The 16988-nt window shown below is 51.1% G+C and overlaps 1 protein-coding gene across 9 annotated transcripts in view; it reads left to right on the top strand.

Annotated features, from left to right (window-relative positions):
• LOC140732414 (pituitary adenylate cyclase-activating polypeptide type I receptor-like) overlaps positions 1–16988 on the top strand; it is a 546399-nt gene that overhangs the window by 393480 nt on the left and 135931 nt on the right. The gene's annotated exons all lie outside the window — the stretch shown is intronic.

Raw genomic sequence — 16988 nt, 5'->3', positions numbered from 1 at the left:
TCTGCAGGCAGTGGAAGCAGTGGGGAGGGTAAGGGGACAGTGTTGAATGACAAAGTCAACATGTGCAATGAGAAACTGACTTGCTGCGGCAACATTAGCACACAGTTCCAGATGAGCAGCAGTCGCTTGAACCTAACTTCTACTCACACTTTACTGGAAAAAAATACGATTAGTACGAAAAAAGAAGTCACTCTCAGTGCTAAGTGACCAGTACTGAGGTGGTGACTGCCAAGAACGCAATGGCTGCAGGCGACCTGCTGATGTAAGACTGGCTGACACTGGCCTGGCACACCCGGTGGGAATCACTGACGATGGATGTTTCGGGCTGGGTCTCAGCCTGAAACATCAACTGTTCATTCCCCTCCATAGGTGCTGCCTGGCCTGCTGAGTTCCCCTGTGTGTGTTGCTCTGGATTTCCAGCATCGGCTGAATCTCTCGTGCTTACTTTCAATAGTACATCTGACTGTTAGGTGACAAGATGAAATTTACTCTCCTCGAACACGAGTGAGTTTTCATTGTGACGGCAGCTGACTGCTGGGTTCAGGACAGCTGACCTGATCAGTTAGCACCCAGGCGTTTAGTGTGTTGCAGAATTTAGCTGACACCATGGAAACCCCTGCAGTCCCTCTACGTCCGATCATGCAGAGAGAGCCTTGCCCTGTGTGTAGTGGTCAGTTCCCCGTGACCGGGAGGTACCGTGTGTGTAGTGGTCAGTTCCCCGTGACCGGGAGTTACCGTGTGTGTAGTGGTCAGTTCCCCGTGACCGGGAGTTGCCCTGTGTGTAGTGGTCAGTTCCCCATGACCGGGAGTTACCGTGTGTGTAGTGGTCAGTTCCCCGTGACCGGGAGTTGCCCTGTGTGTAGTGGTCAGTTACCCGTGACCGGGAGGTACCGTGTATGTAGTGGTCAGTTCCCCGTGACCGGGAGTTACCCTGTGTGTAGTGGTCAGTTCCCCGTGACCGGGAGGTTCCATGTGTGTAGTGGTCAGTTCCCCGTGACCGGGAGTTACCGTGTGTGTAGTGGTCAGTTCCCCGTGACCGGGAGTTACCGTGTGTGTAGTGGTCAGTTCCCCGTGACCGGGAGTTGCCGTGTGTGTAGTGGTCAGTTCCCCGTGACCGGGAGTTGCCGTGTGTGTAGTGGTCAGTTCCCCGTGACCGGGAGTTACCGTGTGTGTAGTGGTCAGTTCCCCGTGACCGGGAGTTACTGTGTGTTTAGTGGTCATTTCCCCGTGACCAGGAGTTACCGTGTGTGTAGTGGTCAGTTCCCCGTGACCGGGAGTTACCGTGTGTGTAGTGGTCAGTTCCCCGTGATCGGGAGTTACCCTGTGTGTAGTGGTCAGTTCCCCGTGACCGGGAGTTACCGTGTGTGTAGTGGTCAGTTCCCCGTGACCGGGAGTTACCGTGTGTGTAGTGGTCAGTTCCCCGTGACCGGGAGGTACCGTGTGTGTAGTGGTCAGTTCCCCATGATCGGGAGTTGCCCTGTGTCTAGTGGTCAGTTCCCCGTGACCGGGAGTTACCGTGTGTGTAGTGGTCAGTTCCCCGTGACCGGGAGGTTCCGTGTGTGTAGTGGTCAGTTCCCTGTGACCGGGAGTTACCGTATGTGTAGTGGTCAGTTCCCCGTGACCGGGAGTTGCCGTGTGTGTAGTGGTCAGTTCCCCATGACCGGGAGTTGCCCTGTGTGTAGTGGTCAGTTCCCCGTGACCGGGAGTTACCCTGTGTGTAGTGGTCAGTTCACCGTGACCGGGAGTTACCGTGTGTGTAGTGGTCAGTTCCCCGTGACCGGGAGGTACCGTGTGTGTAGTGGTCAGTTCCCCGTGACCGGGAGTTACCGTGTGTGTAGTGGTCAGTTCCCCGTGACCGGGAGTTACCGTGTGTGTAGTGGTCAGTTCCCCGTGACCGGGAGTTGCCGTGTGTGTAGTGGTCAGTTCCCCGTGACCGGGAGTTGCCGTGTGTGTAGTGGTCAGTTCCCCGTGACCGGGAGTTACCGTGTGTGTAGTGGTCAGTTCCCCGTGACCGGGAGTTACTGTGTGTTTAGTGGTCAGTTCCCCGTGACCGGGAGTTACCGTGTGTGTAGTGGTCAGTTCCCCGTGACCGGGAGTTACCGTGTGTGTAGTGGTCAGTTCCCCGTGATCGGGAGTTACCCTGTGTGTAGTGGTCAGTTCCCCGTGACCCGGGAGTTACCGTGTGTGTAGTGGTCAGTTCCCCGTGACCGGGAGGTACCGTGTGTGTAGTGGTCAGTTCCCCATGATCGGGAGTTGCCCTGTGTCTAGTGGTCAGTTCCCCGTGACCGGGAGTTACCGTGTGTGTAGTGGTCAGTTCCCCGTGACCGGGAGGTTCCGTGTGTGTAGTGGTCAGTTCCCTGTGACCGGGAGTTACCGTATGTGTAGTGGTCAGTTCCCCGTGACCGGGAGTTGCCGTGTGTGTAGTGGTCAGTTCCCCATGACCGGGAGTTGCCCTGTGTGTAGTGGTCAGTTCCCCGTGACCGGGAGGTTCCGTGTGTGTAGTGGTCAGTTCCCCGTGACCGGGAGTTGCCCTGTGTGTAGTGGTCAGTTCCCCGTGACCGGGAGGTACCGTGTGTGTAGTGGTCAGTTCCCCGTGACCGGGAGGTTCGGTGTGTGTAGTGGTCAGTTCCCTGTGACCGGGAGTTACCGTATGTGTAGTGGTCAGTTCCCCGTGACCGGGAGGTTCCGTGTGTGTAGTGGTCATTTCCCCGTGACCGGGAGGTACCTTGTGTGTAGTGGTCAGTTCCCCGTGACCGGGAGTTGCCCTGTGTGTAGTGGTCAGTTCCCCGTGACCGGGAGTTACCGTGTGTGTAGTGGTCAGTTCCCCGTGACCGGGAGGTTCGGTGTGTGTAGTGGTCAGTTCCCTGTGACCGGGAGTTACCGTATGTGTAGTGGTCAGTTCCCCGTGACCGGGAGGTTCCGTGTGTGTAGTGGTCATTTCCCCGTGACCGGGAGGTACCTTGTGTGTAGTGGTCAGTTCCCCGTGACCGGGAGTTGCCCTGTGTGTAGTGGTCAGTTCCCCGTGACCGGGAGTTATCGTGTGTGTAGTGGTCAGTTCCCCGTGTCCGGGAGTTACCGTGTGTGTAGTGGTCAGTTCCCCGTGACCGGGAGTTACCGTGTGTGTAGTGGTCAGTTCCCCGTGACCGGGAGTTGCCCTGTGTGTAGTGGTCAGTTCCCCGTGACCGGGAGGTACCGTGTGTGTAGTGGTCAGTTCCCCGTTCCCCGTGACCGGGAGTTGCCCTGTGTGTAGTGGTCATTTCCCCGTGACCGGGAGTTGCCCTGTGTGTAGTGGTCAGTTCCCCGTGACCGGGAGTTACCGTGTGTGTAGTGGTCAGTTCCCCGTGACCGGGAGTTACCGTGTGTGTAGTGGTCAGTTCCCCGTGACCGGGAGTTACCATGTGTGTAGTGGTCAGTTCCCCGTGACCGGGAGGTACCGTGTGTGTAGTGGTCAGTTCCCCGTGACCGGGAGTTACCGTGTGTGTAGTGGTCAGTTCCCCGTGACCGGGAGTTGCCCTGTGTGTAGTGGTCAGTTCCCCGTGACCGGGAGGTTCCGTGTGTGTAGTGGTCAGTTCCCCGTGACCGGGAGTTGCCCTGTGTGTAGTGGTCAGTTCCCCGTGACCGGGAGGTACCGTGTGTGTAGTGGTCAGTTCCCCGTGACCGGGAGGTTCGGTGTGTGTAGTGGTCAGTTCCCTGTGACCGGGAGTTACCGTATGTGTAGTGGTCAGTTCCCCGTGACCGGGAGGTTCCGTGTGTGTAGTGGTCATTTCCCCGTGACCGGGAGGTACCTTGTGTGTAGTGGTCAGTTCCCCGTGACCGGGAGTTGCCCTGTGTGTAGTGGTCAGTTCCCCGTGACCGGGAGTTACCGTGTGTGTAGTGGTCAGTTCCCCGTGACCGGGAGGTTCGGTGTGTGTAGTGGTCAGTTCCCTGTGACCGGGAGTTACCGTATGTGTAGTGGTCAGTTCCCCGTGACCGGGAGGTTCCGTGTGTGTAGTGGTCATTTCCCCGTGACCGGGAGGTACCTTGTGTGTAGTGGTCAGTTCCCCGTGACCGGGAGTTGCCCTGTGTGTAGTGGTCAGTTCCCCGTGACCGGGAGTTACCGTGTGTGTAGTGGTCAGTTCCCCGTGTCCGGGAGTTACCGTGTGTGTAGTGGTCAGTTCCCCGTGACCGGGAGTTACCGTGTGTGTAGTGGTCAGTTCCCCGTGACCGGGAGTTGCCCTGTGTGTAGTGGTCAGTTCCCCGTGACCGGGAGGTACCGTGTGTGTAGTGGTCAGTTCCCCGTTCCCCGTGACCGGGAGTTGCCCTGTGTGTAGTGGTCATTTCCCCGTGACCGGGAGTTGCCCTGTGTGTAGTGGTCAGTTCCCCGTGACCGGGAGTTACCGTGTGTGTAGTGGTCAGTTCCCCGTGACCGGGAGTTACCGTGTGTGTAGTGGTCAGTTCCCCGTGACCGGGAGTTACCATGTGTGTAGTGGTCAGTTCCCCGTGACCGGGAGGTACCGTGTGTGTAGTGGTCAGTTCCCCGTGACCGGGAGTTACCGTGTGTGTAGTGGTCAGTTCCCCGTGACCGGGAGTTGCCCTGTGTGTAGTGGTCAGTTCCCCGTGACCGGGAGTTACCGTGTGTGTAGTGGTCAGTTCCCCGTGACCGGGAGTTGCCCTGTGTGTAGTGGTCAGTTCCCCGTGACCGGGAGTTACCGTGTGTGTAGTGGTCAGTTCCCCGTGACCGGGAGTTACCGTGTGTGTAGTGGTCATTTCCCCGTGACCGGGAGTTACCCTGTGTGTAGTGGTCAGTTCCCCGTGACCGGGAGTTACCGTGTGTGTAGTGGTCAGTTCCCCGTGACCGGGAGTTACCGTGTGTGTAGTGGTCAGTTCCCCGTGACCGGGAGTTACCGTGTGTGTAGTGGTCAGTTCCCCGTGACCGGGAGGTACCGTGTGTGTAGTGGTCATTTCCCCGTGACCGGGAGGTACCGTGTGTGTAGTGGTCAGTTCCCCGTGACCGGGAGGTACCGTGTGTGTAGTGGTCATTTCCCCGTGACCGGGAGGTACCGTGTGTGTAGTGGTCAGTTCCCCGTGACCGGGAGTTGCCCTGTGTCTAGTGGTCAGTTCCCCGTGACCGGGAGTTACCGTGTGTGTAGTGGTCAGTTCCCCGTGACCGGGAGGTACCGTGTGTGTAGTGGTCATTTCCCCGTGACCGGGAGTTGCCCTGTGTGTAGTGGTCAGTTCCCCGTGACCGGGAGGTACCGTGTGTGTAGTGGTCAGTTCCCCGTGACCGGGAGGTACCGTGTGTGTAGTGGTCAGTTCCCCGTGACCGGGAGGTACCGTGTGTGTAGTGGTCATTTCCCCGTGACCGGGAGTTGCCCTGTGTGTAGTGGTCAGTTCCCCGTGACCGGGAGTTACCGTGTGTGTAGTGGTCAGTTCCCCGTGACCGGGAGTTGCCCTGTGTGTAGTGGTCAGTTCCCCGTGACCGGGAGGTACCGTGTGTGTAGTGGTCATTTCCCCGTGACCGGGAGTTGCCCTGTGTGTAGTGGTCAGTTCCCCGTGACCGGGAGGTACCGTGTGTGTAGTGGTCAGTTCCCCGTGACCGGGAGGTACCGTGTGTGTAGTGGTCAGTTCCCCGTGACCGGGAGGTACCGTGTGTGTAGTGGTCATTTCCCCGTGACCGGGAGTTGCCCTGTGTGTAGTGGTCAGTTCCCCGTGACCGGGAGGTACCGTGTGTGTAGTGGTCAGTTCCCCGTGACCGGGAGGTACCGTGTGTGTAGTGGTCATTTCCCCGTGACCGGGAGTTGCCCTGTGTGTAGTGGTCAGTTCCCCGTGACCGGGAGTTACCGTGTGTGTAGTGGTCAGTTCCCCGTGACCGGGAGTTACCGTGTGTGTAGTGGTCAGTTCCCCGTGACCGGGAGGTACCGTGTGTGTAGTGGTCATTTCCCCGTGACCGGGAGTTGCCCTGTGTGTAGCGGTTATTTCCCCGTGACCGGGAGTTGCCCTGTGTGTAGTGGTCAGTTCCCCGTGACCGTGTGTTGCCCTGTGTGTAGTGGTCAGTTCCCTGTGACCGGGAGTTGCCCTGTGTGTAGTGGTCAGTTCCCCGTGACCGGGAGGTACCGTGTGTGTAGTGGTCAGTTCCCCCGTGACCGGGAGTTACCGTGTGTGTAGTGGTCAGTTCCCCGTGACCGGGAGTTACCGTGTGTGTAGTGGTCAGTTCCCCGTGACCGGGAGGTACCGTGTGTGTAGTGGTCAGTTCCCCGTGACCGGGAGTTACCGTGTGTGTAGTGGTCAGTTCCCCGTGACCGGGAGTTACCGTGTGTGTAGTGGTCAGTACCCCGTGACCGGGAGGTTCCATGTGTGTAGTGGTCAGTTCCCCGTGACCGGGAGTTAACGTGTGTGTAGTGGTCAGTTCCCCGTGACCGGGAGTTACCGTGTGTGTAGTGGTCAGTTCCCCGTGACCGGGAGTTACCGTGTGTGTAGTGGTCAGTTCCCCGTGACCGGGAGTTACCGTGTGTGTAGTGGTCAGTTCCCCGTGACCGGGAGTTACCGTGTGTGTAGTGGTCAGTTCCCCGTGACCGGGAGGTACCGTGTGTGTAGTGGTCAGTTCCCCGTGACCGGGAGTTACCGTGTGTGTAGTGGTCAGTTCCCCATGACCGGGAGTTACCGTGTGTGTAGTGGTCATTTCCCCGTGACCGGGAGTTACCGTGTGTGTAGTGGTCATTTCCCCGTGACCGGGAGTTACCCTGTGTGTAGTGGTCAGTTCCCCGTGACCGAGAGGTACCCTGTGTGTAGTGGTCAGTTCCCCGTGACCGAGAGGTACCATGTGTGTAGTGGTCAGTTCCCCGTGACCGGGAGGTACCGTGTGTGTAGTGGTCAGTTCCCCGTGACCGGGAGGTTCCGTGTGTGTAGTGGTCAGTTCCCCGTGACCGGGAGTGAACGTGTGTGTAGTGGTCAGTTCCCCGTGACCGTGAGTTAACGTGTGTGTAGTTGTCAGTTCCCCGTGACCGGGAGGTACCGTGTGTGTAGTGGTCAGTTCACCGTGACCGGGAGTTACCGTGTGTGTAGTGGTCAGTTCCCCATGACCGGGAGGTGCCGTGTGTGTAGTGGTCAGTTCCCCGTGACCGGGAGTTGCCCTGTGTGTAGTGGTCAGTTCCCCGTGACCGGGAGTTACCGTGTGTGTAGTGGTCAGTTCCCCGTGACCGGGAGGTACCGTGTGTGTAGTGGTCAGTTCCCCGTGACCGGGAGGTACCGTGTGTGTAGTGGTCATTTCCCCGTGACCGGGAGGTACCGTGTGTGTAGTGGTCATTTCCCCGTGACCGGGAGTTGCCCTGTGTGTAGTGGTCAGTTCCCCGTGACCGGGAGGTACCGTGTGTGTAGTGGTCATTTCCCCGTGACCGGGAGGTACCGTGTGTGTAGTGGTCATTTCCCCGTGACCGGGAGGTAGCATGTGTGTAGTGGTCATTTCCCTGTGACCAGGAGTTACCGTGTGTGTAGTGGTCAGTTCTCCGTGACCGGAAGTTACCGTGTGTGTAGTGGTCAGTTCCCCGTGACCGGGAGAGGCGTTCACCACTGAGGCAGGGGCAGTGATCTACAACGAAGAACCTCGTTCTGCTGTGGCAGGTTGATGGAGCCAATAGTTGGCTTGGAGTTTAGCACCTTATCTTCCTCGTTTAAAGCTGACAACAGATTGTCGCAGTACAGGCCATTCGGTCCACTATGTTGATCTTTTAACCTACTCTGAGATCCATCAAACTCTTTCCCTCCTATGTGGCCCTCCAGTTTTCCATCATCATGTCCCTAATGTATTACCTTCTGCCAGTACTCCGGCAGTGTGTTCGAGGCCGAGGCCATTCTCTGTGTAAAAATCTTACCTCTGACCTTACTTCTGTAGCCCTCTCCCTGGGCTTGTACGCAAACGTGGATTGTTAAGTAACTCAGCTAACATCCATGTGACTCCGCAGTCAGAAGACCACTTTTCATAAACAATATACTTCTGGGGTTGATATGACCAGGCGTGAAACCAAACAGGAAAATTGGGATATTCTGATTAACGGAACCATGATTTGAGTGAATGCTGTGTAAGTATGGGCTCGGACAGAATTACCCATCACCAAGGAATGACTAATCATACACCAGGATAAAATTACAAAGAACGTACATTTACCAATTTCAGCTTTTCCAAACAGTTATTAAGAGAAAGAAAAGAAAATAAAGAATAAAAGGGCCCACTACAGTAGGACCAGTCTAAATGTGCACATGACGCTGTAGCTCGTACTTTCCAAAAGCTGAGTATCACTGTTACTCACGGGGCTGAATTCTCATCACAAATCACCAGTAGAGCTTCCTATTTTGGACTCCTACGTCTCAGAAAGCACTCCTTGCAGTAGTGTCATCCTGTCAAATCGAATCTACGGGCGTCTTCCTGATCTTCTCCTCTCCGCCTCTCCTGCCAAATAAGGCCACGAAACTGACCACTGTCCCTCACTAATCTCTCTCTATCCAGCTCTCTCTAGAGCCTTCTCCCAATCCGACCATCCTGATTGGCTGACACAACAGTCCAAAGTTGAACAGCATAGCCCTTCTCTTTAGCCGAAACCAACACATCCTACCAGCAGGACACGCGGCTTTTACAGAAAACTACTAAAATGAAAGACCTCACAACACGGCCGTAGAAATCTTAAACAGGGCATTACATTACCTCCCCACCAAAAATAGTCATGTCTTCATAACTTTGGAACTTATTAAACCATTCTTAATAACACAATTATTAATTCATGATTTTATTAGTTATTAATTTCATGATTGCAGGTCTCCCAAACTATTTGTAAATGACAGCAACATATCTCACTATTGGCATAGATGCAACACTCCGTTTCCCCAGTGCGTCACATGCCTGTCTGGTGGTTTCTTGACTCTCTGAGATTTGTATTATCTCATCTTCAGCCTCTGCAGGCTCAGGCACTCTTTGGGACCTTTCCTGTCCACTCAGGTCCCCATTGCCTGACTGAGCTCAGCTTCGTCTCCAATTACTTTGGAGCCCACTGCCCCTCGCTGTCTAGCATCATCTGCCTGTCCACTGCTAGTCCTCCCCCACTACATCTGAGTCAGGGTTGGGAGATTCAGGAATCTTTTCAACAAGGGAGTTTGCACTTCCTCATCCTCTGAGTCCGTACAGCATTCAGTGGTTGGGTCCTTTTCAGGTCTTCCCGCTGACTGTCTTGCTGTTCTCCTTCTGCGCAGAGATCTGCCACTAGGTGTAGGTTCCACGTCAGGCTCTGGGTCAACATGTATCTAGGGGTAAAAGGTGATTCCGATGGAGAATTTTGACAGGGCCATTCCCATCTTCTGGTTTCACCCAAAAAATTGGCACATTGCCTTAACACCAGAGAAAAGAACACCCTTCCACTCTCCGTCCATTGCCAGCACCTCATGCAAACATTGTGACACTGCATCTGCATCAATGTTCCAGCTCCCCAGCTGATATTCCAGGCCGAAACCATTAGCAGACAGTGGCATCCAACTTCACTGAGGTCAGGATATTGGTGTCAGTCCTCACTTGGAACTTGGCACCATATAGACACTTAGCTTCTCCACCGTCCACTTCAATGCCAGAAACTCCAATTTGTGCATAGGGTAGTTTCGTTTCAGAGGGTGACAGATCTCAACCCTGTGCCCTGATCCTGATATAGAACACCACCTAAACCTTCACAGCTGACGTTGGTATGCAGTACATAAGGCAACTGGGGGTTTGCAAAGGCCAACACAGGTGCCTTAGTCAGCAACTCTTTCAGCAGCTGGAAGACCTCTTCACATTTGTATTCTCGGCCAGCTGGATGACTCTCTAGCTTGAAAATGTAGGCAAAAAGTTTCTCTCCTTTCTCCACCGGGCACTCTGTCATGCCAAAACCATTTTCTCACGCTTGCATGCAGCCCACAGATGTGACAAAGGGGTTTTCTGCCTCACCGCCTCAGCAACCCGACCTCTTAGACTCTCTACCAGTCGCTGTTTTTTCATATTATCTGAGAACTGCCACTCATCCAGTAACTGAGATGTCTGCTCTGCCCAAGTCTCATATTCTTCCTCCCCATCAGCGGTGGGCTTGAGCCCAGAGAATATTCTCAGCCTAAAATAACTTTGGTTTTCCACTGGTGCACTTTCAGTGGTGTAATAGCCAAAGCCAGCTCAGAGTTTCCTTCAACCTCTGAAGTACCCATTAGATCTCTTACATCAGACAGCTTTTCCCCCTCACTTCACAGAAACAAGAACAACTTGTTCTTAAAGTCTTCACCGTCAACCACATGCCTCCTTCTCTAAAGATATTACACTTCTCTACTTACCTCAGTCCAATATTGTCATTGGCGTCCTGGGAAATAAAGGCAACGTGGCTGTCTACTCTGTCTAGGCCTCTCATAAACTTGCACTTCTATCAAGTCAACACTCATTGTCCTTCACTCTAAAGAACAACACCCGAGCTCCCTCAACCTTTCCTCAGAAAGGTGGGGAAAATCCTAGAGTCGGTTATCAAAGATGTGATAACAGCACATCTGGAAAGCGGTGAAATCATCGGACAAAGTCAGCATGGATTTGTGAAAGGAAAATCATGTCTGACGAATCTTATAGAATTTTTTGAGGATGTAACTAGTAGAGTGGATAGGGGAGAGCCAGTGGATGTGGCATATCTGGATTTTCAAAAGGCTTTTGACAAGGTCCCACACAGGAGATTAGTGTGCAAACTTAAAGCACACGGTATTGGGGGTATGGTATTGATGTGGATATAGAATTGGTTGACAGACAGGAAGCAAAGAGTGGGAGTAAAAGGGACCTTTTCAGAATGGCAGGCAGTGACTAGTGGGGTACCGCAAGGCTCAGTGCTGGGACCCCAGTTGTTTACAATATATATTAATGATTTAGACGTGGGAATTAAATGCACCATCTCCAAGTTTGCGGATGACACGAAGCTGGGCGGGGGTGTTAGCTGTGAGGAGGATGCTAAGAGGATGCAGGGTGACTTGGATAGGTTAGGTGAGTGGGCAAATTCATGGCAGATGCAATTTAATGTGGATAAATGTGAGGTTATCCACTTTGGTTGCAAGAACAGGAAAACAGATTATTATCTGAACGGTGGCCAATTAGCAAAAGGGGAGATGCAATGAGACCTGGGTGTCATTGTACACCAGTCATTGAAGGTGGGCATGTAGGTACAGCAGGCGGTGAAAAAGGCAAATGGTATGTTGGCATTCATAGCAAGAGGATTCGAGTACAGGAGCAGGGAGGTTCTACTGCAGTTGTACAAGGCCTTGGTGAGACCGCACCTAGAATATTGTGTGCAGTTTTGGTTGCCTAATCTGAGGAAAGACATTCTTGCCATAGAGGGAGTACAAAGGTTCACCAGATTGATTGCTGGGATGGCAGGACTTTCATATGAGGAAAGACTGGATCAACTGGGTTTATACTCACTGGAATTTAGAAGACTGAGGGGGGATCTTTTTGAAACGTATAAAGTTCTAAAGGGATTGGACAGGCTAGATGCAGGAAGATTGTTCCCGATGTTGGGGAAGTCCAGAATGAGGGGTCACAGTTTAAGGATAAAGGGGAAGCCTTTTAGGACCGAGATGAGGAAAAACTTCTTCACACAGAGAGTGGGTGAATCTGTGGAATTCTCTGCCACAGTTGAGGCCGGTTCATTGACTATATTTAAGAGGAAGTTAGATATGGCCCTTGTGGCTAAAGGGATCGGGGGTATGGAGAGAAAGCAGGTACAGGGTTCTGAGTTGGATGATCAGCCATGATCATACTGAATGGCGGTGCAGGCTTGAGGGGCTGAATGGCCTACTCCTACACTGCCATGTTTCCATGTTTTTCTATAAGACATGCTCTCTAATCCAGGCAGCATCCTGGTAAATCTCTCCAAAACTTCCACATCTTTCCTGCAATGAGACGACCAAAACTGAACAGAATACCCCAAAACTTAAGACCCCAACAAGTCAAGAATTAACTGAGATGATGTTGTTAACTTCAAAGCAATCTTATCCACATTTTAAAGCATCTACTTTAAGCAGAAAATACAAATTAGCCCTGCAGTCTTCCTATGAGCTCCTACAGAGCAAAGGATCTATGACTATGTTCTTGGCGTTAGGATATAAAATAATCGCTAGCTATTTGCAGCTTCTTCAAAAATTCCAAAGTGTCTCAGTCACCTGAATTTACTGCTTTTCCTCTCCAAGCTTGTTGCTCGTGTGAACAGACCTTATTTAGTAAAATCGCAATTGTAACAGCTCAATTTTGAGATGGTTGTCATTAAGGATGAGTCTCAGTTTGATTTACAAATATCAGATCTATCAGGACTGCAATAATAGTACACCATACAGCAATATCTATTTACATTGGATCTTTCCGCATGATAAATCAGCTTCAAGTGCATGGAAGTCAATGAATCAGACATTCTTTATAAATTAGATAAAAGTTGCTTTTTAATTGTTGTGAGCCAGAGGATTAATTCTTCCTCGATGCTCCCCATCTATCAGTACAGATCAGTCAACGTTCAAAGTAAATTTATTATCTAAGTACATGTATGTCACAATATACAACCCTGAGATTCATTTTCTTGCCAGTATCCACAACAAACATAAAGGAAAAAATAATAAAGAAGCAACTAATATCTAGAACATGAGATGAAGAGTCCTTGAAATTGAGTCCATAGGTTGTGGGAACATTTCAGTGTTGGGGTGAGTGAAATTATCCCCTCTGGTTCAGGAGCCTGATAACTGTTCCTGAACCACGTGGTATGGGTCCCGAGGCTCCTGCACAGCGAGGATCTGAGTCAGGCTGTCACAAGGATTAGAGTTACAGAGACAAATCGTTACACTGCATGGAGAGAGGCCCAACATGCCAGTGCTGACCGTGAAGCTCTGGTCGAGGTCGATGGTGGAGGTTGCGTCCTAGCTGTCGGCATGGGATGTAAGCTGGGGCAGTACAATATGGAGAGCGAGCTGCTGCCCGTACAGCAGACTCCTCACTCCACGCGGCTGCTGAATCCAAAGGATCGGCAGAGACTGATACATTTCGGCACCAGCGAGGTCGCAGGAGTTGCCGGTCAGTGTTGAATTCAATATAAGGCTGCTTTAGGGACTCCAGCTCTGGATTTTCCCTCAGGGTTTACTCCTGAAGCCTTCCTCATGAGTGAGTGTATCCACAAGACAGCGGGGGTTTGAGATAAGGGTTTTCCTTCTCCCAGATGAGCTGCCAACTACAGTTGACGTGCCCCGTCTGCCTGAAGTAACTGGTTGTAAGGTGCCAGTAACCTGCCTTCTCCCGTCAGTAGAAACTGTTCCACCAGGCCTGGTAGCTAAGCCACAATGCTGGCCAGGAGCTGGACTTGATTGCCAGAGGCTATTTGAGGCACACGTCATTGGGAGCATCTAATAGGTAGTGGGAGCTTATCCCCATCTCCCACTTCCCCAGCTATGACAATCTTAAGGAACCAATTGACCATGATGTCTACCGAGACGAGTCCCAATTTTCCTGTGTCCCTCTAAACCTTCCCTATCCATACTCATATTCTGAGTTGTAGGGAAAGGTTGAGTAGTTAGGACCTTATTCACTGAAGCACAGGAGAATGAGGGGATGGAGGGGTGCAGAATGATGAGGGGTGTAGATAGGGCAAATACATGCAGGCTTTTTCCTCTGAGGTTGGGTGAGACTAGAATCATAGAACATGGGTTAAGGCATTACTTGATCGAGCCTACTGGGGCATGGGACGCTGACAGCAGCTCGTCAGAATGCTCTAACCTGGGCCATTCTTTCAAGGGTTGCCCAACCAGCCTCCTTTTGCACCCGGGCTTGGGGGTGTCTTTGGCGGTGTTCATGGGTTAAGGGTGAAAGGTGAAACGTTCAAGGGGAGCTTTCTCACTCAGTGGGCGGTAAGAGTGTGGAATGAGCTGCCGGTGAAAGTGGTGGAGCTGTTACCCTGTCTGCTCCCGTCCCTCCTTCCTGACGGTAGTGTGTCAGCGAGATTGTGGGATGGGCGGTACGGGTCCTCAACAATGCTACGGGCCCTGCATAAAATAACACTCGCAGTAAATATCACAAGTGGGGGGGGGGGAGGGAGACACAGGTGTTTCTCGCAGCAGTTTTTACTACCCTCTGTAGGGTAATGAAGTGGATAATAGGGTAGTAGAGAAGGCCTTTATGAGTCAAGGCATTGAATAAACTCTGGTTAACCTGTATTTTGAGTGTTTGATTCCAGTTGCCTCATTCTAGGAAGGATGTGGAGGCTTTGGAGAGGGTTAATAAGAGGTTTAGTCAGGATGCCCCCTGGATTAGAGGGCATTTGCTACAGGGAAAGGTTGGATAAATTTGGGTTATTATTTCTGGAACAGCAGAGACTGATGAAGGAACTGATATAAGTTTATTTGTTTTGGTGATATGAGTAGACAGCTAGTATCTTTGTCCCTGGGTTGAAATATTTATTACTAGATGGCATTACATTTGGGTAAGAGGAAGGAATTCAAAAGGAGATGTGGGGGAAAAGTTTCTCACATCAGAGAATGAAGGTGCGGAATGAACTGCTGGGGCTGGTGATAGAAGCACGTATAAAAGAGGCAGTTAAAAGACTCTTAGACAGACGTAAGACCAGGAGACAGAAGAGCAGAATTAGGCCATTCAGCCCATTGCATCTGCTCCACTATTACATCATGGCTGATCCCGGATCCCACTCAACACCACACACCTGCCCTCTTGTTTTGATGACCCTACCGATCAGGAAACTATCAATTTTCACTTTAAATATATCCACGGACTTGGCTTCCACAGCAGTCTGTGGCAGAGCATTCCACAGATTCACTACTCTCTAGCTAAACAAATTCCTTTTTACCTTTGTTCTAAAGAGTCACCCCTCAATTTTGAGGCTGTGCCCTCTAATTCTGTGTTCCCCCACCATAGGAAGCATCCTCTCCACACCCACCCTGTCTATTCCTTTCAACACTCAGTAGGTTTCAATGAGATCTCCCTGCATTTTTCCAAATTCCAGCCCAAAGCTGCCAAACGATCCTCATATGTTAACCCCTTCATTCCCGGAATTGCCCTTGTGAACCTCGTCTGGACTCTTTCCAATGACAACATATCCTTTCTGAGAAATGAGGCCCATAATTGTTGGCAATACTCCAAGTGCAGCCTGACTACTGTCTTGTAAAGGCTCAGCATTATCTCCTTGCGTTTATAATCTATTCCCCTTGGAATAAATGCTAATATTGCATTTACCTTCTTTACCACAGACTCATCCTGTGAATTAACCTTCTGGGAGTCTTGCACGAGGATTCCTAAGTCACTCTGCATCTCTGATGTTTGAAACTTCTTCCCATTTAGATAATAGTCCGCACTGTTGATTCCTTTTATCAAAATGTATTATCATACATTTCCCAAAACTGTATTCCATCTGCCAATTGCATTGCTTCCTCAGCACTACCTACCCCTCCTTCTACCTTCGTACCATCTGCAAACTTTGCCACAAAGCCATTGATTCCGTTATCCAAATCACTGACAAACAATGTGAAATGTAGCGGTCCCAATACTGAATCCCGAGGAACAGCACTAGTCACTGGCAGCCAGCCAGAAAAGGCCCCCTTTATTCTCTCTCACTGCCACCTGCCGGTCAGCCATTCCTCTATCCATGCCAGTATCTTTCCTGTAATGCCATGGGATTTTAGGTTAAGTAGCCTCACGTGTGGCACCTTATCAAAGGTCTTTCTGAAAATCCAAGTAAATGACATCCACTGCCTCTCCTTTGTCCACCCTGCATGTTACTTCCTCGAAGAACTCTGACAGATTTGTCAGGCAAGATTTCCCTTTTCAGAAACCATGCTGACTTTGACTTATTTTATTATTAATCTCCAAAACCTCATCCTTGATAATAGGCTCCAACATTTTCCCAACCACTGAGTTCAGACTAACTGGCCGATAATTCCCTTTCTTTTGCCTTCCTCCCTTCTTAAAGAGTGGAGGAACATTTGCAATCTTCCATTCCTCTGGAACTATGCTAGAATCAGTGATCCTTGAAAGATCATGACCAATGCATCTGCTATCTCTTCAGCAACCTCTCTCAGGACTCTGGGGTGTAGCCCATCTGGTCCAGGTGACTTAACCATCTTAAGACTGTTCAGTTTGCCTGGCACTTTTTCCTTTGTTATAGCAGTGACACTCATGGACCTCTGGAACACTGCTAGTGTCTTCCACAGTGAAAACTGTTCATTCAGTGAAAAGGTTCATCCACCATTTCTTTGTTTCCCATTACCACCTCACCAGCATCATTTTCCAGTGGTCCAATAGCAACTCTCACCTCCCTTTCATTCTTTATATAAATGAAAAAACTTTTGGTGCCCTGCTTCATGTTATTGGCCAGTTTGCCCTCGTATTTCATCCTTTCCCTTCTTGTGGCTTTTTTAGTTGCATTTTTTTTGGATTTTAAAAAACTTCCCAATCATCCAAGTTCCCACTCACTTTTGCTACATTATATGCCCTTTCCTTGGCTTTTATGCAGTCGTTAACTTCCCTTGTCAGCCACGGTTGCCTACCCCTGGCATTTGAGATCTTCTTCCTCTGTGGGAGATATCTATTCTGCGTCTTGTGAACTATCCCCAGAAACTTCAGCCACTTCTGCTCTGCCGTCACCCCCCCCCCCCCCCGATCCCCCTGGGCAAGCTCCTCTCTCATGCCTCTGTATTTGCCTTTATTCCATTGCAATACTGATACATCTGACTTGTGCTTCTCCCTCTCAAATTGCGGTATAAATTCAATCATATTATTATCACTGCCTCCTTAGGGTTCCTTTACATTAAGCTCCCTAATAAGATCTGGATTATTACACAATATCCAATCTAAGATAACGTTTCCCAGAATAGGCTCCAGCACAAGCTGCTCTAAAAAGCCATCTCATAGGCGTTCAACAAACTCCCTCTCCTGCGATCCGACACAAACCTGATTTTCCCCATCCCCTTGCATAAAGTCCCCCATTCCA

This window comes from Hemitrygon akajei, chromosome 8, assembly GCF_048418815.1.
Source record: "Hemitrygon akajei chromosome 8, sHemAka1.3, whole genome shotgun sequence".
Lineage (NCBI taxonomy): Eukaryota > Metazoa > Chordata > Chondrichthyes > Myliobatiformes > Dasyatidae > Hemitrygon > Hemitrygon akajei.
The sequence above is the reverse complement of the archived record's forward strand: the minus strand, read 5'-3'. Positions and strand labels throughout refer to the sequence as shown.